This window comes from Tursiops truncatus, chromosome 14 (assembly GCF_011762595.2).
Source record: "Tursiops truncatus isolate mTurTru1 chromosome 14, mTurTru1.mat.Y, whole genome shotgun sequence".
In the NCBI taxonomy this organism is placed as follows: domain Eukaryota; kingdom Metazoa; phylum Chordata; class Mammalia; order Artiodactyla; family Delphinidae; genus Tursiops; species Tursiops truncatus.
The window spans coordinates 62,784,321-62,789,873 of record NC_047047.1 but is presented as its reverse complement, the minus strand read 5'-3'; the positions used below and the strand labels follow the sequence as shown (position 1 = coordinate 62,789,873).

At 43.3% G+C, this 5,553-nt stretch overlaps 1 non-coding gene across 1 annotated transcript; it reads right to left on the bottom strand.

The window, feature by feature from the left end:
• Nucleotides 1-4,960: 4,960 nt before the first annotated feature.
• On the bottom strand, nucleotides 4,961-5,076 carry LOC117308007 (U5 spliceosomal RNA). The gene has a single exon (XR_004521946.1). It is a non-coding gene; the product is annotated as a U5 spliceosomal RNA (small nuclear RNA).
• Between the last annotated feature and the right edge of the window lie 477 nt (nucleotides 5,077-5,553).

Below are 5,553 nucleotides of genomic sequence, written 5' to 3'. Positions count from 1 at the left end.
CTAAAATCAGAGCAATGATAATAGCAAATAGTTATTGAGTGCTGATCTGCTGCATGCTGTACAAGAATATGTTGCTTGGATTAGTTTATTTAATCCTCTTAACACCCTACATATTAGCCCAGGGGATTAGACCAGATGATGGCAAGCTATGGCCTGCGGACCAAATCTGCCCATTCATTTCTGTATTGTCTAGGCAACTTTCATGCTACAATGGCAAAACTGAGTAGTTGTAACAGAGACAGTGTGGCGTGCAAAGTTGAAAATACCTACTATCTGTCCCTTTTCAGAAAAGCTTGCTAAACCTTGTGTTAGGTATTATTCCCATTTCACAGGTAAGCTTCAAGAGGTGCATGGTTTATTAAATCATGGAATGCCATTTTTTGGTTGCAAAGGTAAATGTCCATCGCGTGGCCCCCTTCAGTGATGGCAGGTGTAGAAACCCCTGTGCCATTTATGGGTCTTTATGAGTGCTCAGCAAATGAACGTGAACGATTCTCTTCCCTTCCCTTCCTCCCACCATCTCCCTTTGTAAAATCAAGGTCTCCTCTCCCATCTCTGTGCTTAATCTCACAGAAGACTCATCAGTTTTTGGTGTCTTTGACTCTAAAACCCCTGGAGGAAGCTCCATTTCCCCAGAAATGGCTACTGGAAGAGTTAGGGCAGTAAGTGTGTAGAGGCTGAGCTGGCTATCAGGAAGCACTTCATGATCACTAAGAAATTATTCTGTGTGCTGAACCATACAGTGATCAAAAAAAAAAAGCAGGCTTGACAGATCTAAGGCTGAGATTATCTAAGCGGTTCCCAGGGCAGAACTGAGTAACCCAAAAACATTCCCTCATAAAAGTGATTGTTCGAGGGGGATTCAAGAACTTAGCTCCTTAATGCCCAGTCAGCTTCTTCCCAGATTCATCCAGAACATAGGCCGAGGCACACAAGTTTACTCGCAAACTCAGGAGCAGAGCTAAGAACTGAGCCCAGGTTGTTTGACACCAAAGTTTGTGCTCTTAACCATATATTCTACTCCTTCCCGGCAAGCAAATATCCAGGATCATGTCCTTACATCCTACAGATGCTGTTCTACGTGCTTATAGATTTTCCGCCGATGATTTTTCTAGCAATTAGCTACAAGAGGACTGTGGGAAGAGATTCCATTTATCCATCTCTTTATCCCATGCCTTTTAAAGAAAACTTCCCCAGCTTTCAGAGAGAATCCTTGCATCTATTCAGGCCTATTAGATCACTAAGCAAAAATTTCTAAAACCCATTCTCCATTCTTAGTTAATTAGAAAACAATTGGGGGAATTCCCTGGTGGTCCAGTGGTTAGGACTCTGGACTTTCACTGCCGAGGGCGCAGGTTCCATCCCTGGTCAGGGAACTAAGATACTGCAAGCTGTGTGGCGTGGTAACAAAAAAAAAAAAAGAAAACAATTGGCTCTCAAAAATGGCTAGTGAATGAATAAATGAATCCGTGAATGAATGAATGAATCAGTCTCCAGACCCCTGACAACTTAAGGATCTTGGGCAACGTTTTTTGCTTATGATGAAGAAAAGATAGAGACTTCCCTGGTGGCACAGTGGTTAAGAATCTGCCTGCCAATGCAGGGGACACGGGTTCCAGCCCTGGTCTGGGAAGATTCCCACATGCAGTGGAGCAATTAGGCCCGTGCGCCACAACTACTGAGCCTGCGCTCTAGAGCCTGAAAGCCACAACCACTGAGCCTATGTGCTCTGGAGCCCGTGCACCACAACTACTGAGCCCATGTGCCTCAACTACTGAAGCCTGAGCTCTCTAGGGCCCACGTGCCGCAACTACTGAGCCTCCGTGCTGTAACCGCTGAAGCCCATGCGCCTAGAGCCTATGCTCCACAATAAGAGGAGCCACCCAATGAGAAGCCCGCGCACCGCAACAAAGAGTAGCCCCCGCTCGTCACACCTAGAGAAAGCCCGTGCACAGCAGTGAAGACTCAACACAGCCAAAAAAGAAAAAAAAAAAGAAGGAAAGATATTTGGAGGTTTCTTGTCGTGGACTGCTCATAGCAGTTACGTGTCCAAAAGGATAGTCATTCACTCAACAAACACCATGCGTTTACTTACAACAAACATTTACTATGATTTGCAAACTGTGGTAGGCACTGGGAACATGATACACCAGGTGTCTGCCCTCAACATAGGCCTCTAGTGATGAGGTGGAGGCCGGGAAGTCAGGTAGCTTCATGGGGGTGGGGTGGCATTGAGGGTTGGCCGGGTACTTGTATGTTGGGAAGAAAACATGAGGGGAAATATAAAGATGGAAGATGCTCTTCGAAGTGAAATGGAAATGTAACATCCAGGTTGTGGATTGAAAAGGGTTAAGTGGAAAGTTCTGGAGCAGCTGGCAAATGTAACCTGATCCCTCTCAGCAGTAGCTTGGGCTTTAAAACCAGGAAACCTGGAGGAATCAAGAGACGGGGCTGGTTTTACTGATCTCCCCTCACTGTTTAGAAAGCCAGGCCTCTCCTGGTGGAGCTAGTGTTTCTCTGGTGGTGTGAGTTACTTCTGTATATTGCTCCGTTCGTCCATATTATGTGGATTTTTACTAGATCCATTCTCAGAATATGTCCTGGCCTCCCATAACAGGGTAAGTTGAGAGGGCAACAAAAAAGAGACGCTATAAAAGCCTTCACTACTTTAATGGTATTACTGGGAATGTAGCAGTTTTCAGACAGAAATACGACAAAATTCTTTCTACAGAACTTTTCAAACTGTCAGTTCAGAGGGAGAAAACTTTTTTTTTTTTTTCCTACAGAGAGCCACTGCTTGATTCAACTTAATTTAGGTTTGGGGGGAAATTTGGGCAAACCCCATTGTTCAGCAGAATCCTGCCTTCAAAGAGCTAAAGACAAGTCACTTTGTCATCCGTTGTCATTGTAACCAAACCTCAACTATTATTAACCATGACTTGCCTTAGTTCTGGTTTATCTTAGTAAGACCAAGAAGAAAAAAAGTCTTCAGCTGCAAAAAGTATTCTGTGTCTACTACCAAGCATGTATTCTGTGCTTAATGCCAGAGATGGATGAGAAATGCTATAAGAGTTAGGAAGAGAGAGTAAACTGAGGTTTAGGGTGGTCCAAAGAGCTTCATGGAAGTAAAGGATCTTGAATTCTATTTTGAAGGAGGAGTAGGACTTAGTTGAAGAGATGATGGTATGTCAGGAGAATGATGTAAGGTGAGACTAGAGGCAGGAATATGGGTGTCCTTTTTTTGCAGATTAGTGGCTGGCCAGCCTTTTTTTTTTTTTTTCTTTCAAAGAGAAAGAAGAAAAATGGGTAGATAAGTGTAGTTGAAACAGAGGTTCATTTGGGAGAGTAGCCCAAGATGAGGTAAAAAGAGTGAGAAGGAAGCAATCTTTGAAGGGCCTTGGGTCTTAGAAGACCAGACAGGCTGTCTAGGAATTGATATGTAGAGGTGGTACAGTAACTTCCCTCATTTTCTTCTTTTTTCTAAGCTGCTTTATTCACTGTATGATATTTTAATCAATTTTATGGGAGGCAGAGAGAATATTTTTAGAAAAAAATAATTAGAATCAAGCGTTAAACTCAGGCAGCATGACATACTTGTGCCATTGGGTGAAAATTCTAATGTAGACAAGAGAAATAACAATGACTAATGTCCTGAAATTTACACAAAGAAGCAATTCCATCAACTCAACAACCCGGGAAGCATAGGGGCTGACACAAAGCAGAAGGTTCCTCTTAAAATTGGATCATGACTTGTCAGTACCTGCATTTGAGGGAAGAGAGCGTTACTCTGCTTGCCTACCAGGCACTCAACCAACCTTGCAGGTGTCTGGGCATCTTTGAACTTAAATTTAAGCAGGGAAACTAGGTAAATGTCCATTGACTGAATGGAAGATCAGAGTGTTCATAACTGAGACACCAAAGTGAACTGCATTTCATTGGGGGCTGTTTTGTGATCAAAAGTCATGTGTTTCATAGAGTTGAAGGGCATCTCAGTTCAGTGTACATCCAAGTATTTTCCAAGATGCAAACTCTTTGAGACAAAGAACACATTTCCTTTGTGCCCTCTTGAATGTTGACCAGCCAATGACCCAGTGAAGTTTAGAGGAAGTGAATGAAAAGTATAAATAAAATTGTATCGATAGCTACTTAATTATTATGTAGTTTCATGTTTAATATTCAAAAATTTGACTAAATGGGTATGAAAAGCCTCAATGAAAGTAAATTAATGAACAGATTTTGGTTCCCTGAAGACAGAGAGGCATTTCATTGTCTTTGGCAGCTGCCACTGTGTGATACTTATCCTTGATTATACTCAAGGTAAGTAAGAAAGGACCAAAATAATCAGAAAGGGAAATTTAGTGTACATAAAACTTTACTTTTGGTGAATTTCCTTTTGTGGATGGGCTCTTCAAAATTTGTAGAAAGCTAGTCCATAACCCTGACACTTTTCCTTTTATGGGTTTCATTTCCCACAGTCCTTTTTTCAATACTCACCACACATGCAATTACTTGTTCCAGGTCTGTTTACCTCATTAGACTCCACGTGGACAGGGTCTGTATTGCCATGGCCAGGCACTCAGGGTCAGCACAAAGGCACTCGCTGGCCCGGGGCAACTTTGGATTGCAATCCAGCCAGGCATTATTTAAACTTCTCCACCTGAAATGGAAGTTTGTTTTGATTTTGCTGTTTGGGTTTACGTAGGCTAGCTGGGGGCCCTAGGGTCAACACACATTTGTTGAGTGACAACTAAGGATGCTTAGATTTCAGACCTGAAGCTTTAAAGGGAAGGAAAGCCCTGGTGTAAACCTTGGTTCCACTTGTTGCTCAGTTCCAGGGGCACCTCATCTTTCTCTGCACGTCAGCTCTGTCGCCATCTTGCTGACACATCTTGGCAGAAACACTGATACCTCCATGGGTTGAGTCTCAGCTTTACTTCTTTTTTTTTTCTTTTTTTTAATTGGCCTTGCAAACGCAAGACCTCAAAAAATTGGGTAAAAACTCAGAATTGTTCCTCTCCACGGAAATCTTTAGTAAAAGGCGAAAGATTTATACGATCTGAAGAGAAACCAGAGTATGAGCTTTACTTCTTCATTGGTAAAGCTCCGTGGGATTTTTCATGGAAGCTGAGTTAAACGTGGAGGAACTCACACATTTCTAATCTCTTTCATCTCTGCTCTTTTGATGAAATGGTTGAAAGAACAAGGGAGAGGACCACAAGAGTAAATGTACCTACTTGCAGGCATCTCGAGCTGAAGCTGCGGTCTTTGGCCACCAGCTTGTGTGAGAGAACACGGGACGTCCTGTGCCTCCCGCTTCGCATGTGGTGTAGGGCAGCCAGCCAGCCACCATGCTAGCACCTTCCAAGGTCACAGGTTTAATTCTAGCCCAAACCTGGACAAGCTGATGTTCAGGTCAGAACCCACCGAGGTTCAGAAATGGCTGCCAGGGTCCTGGTGAGCAGCCTGAGAAGATTAGCCCGTGGATGCCGGGTATAATTCTCCTCTCCCTATGTTTCCTTTTCCCCTCCTCCTACCTGTTTGCTCCTCTTCTCA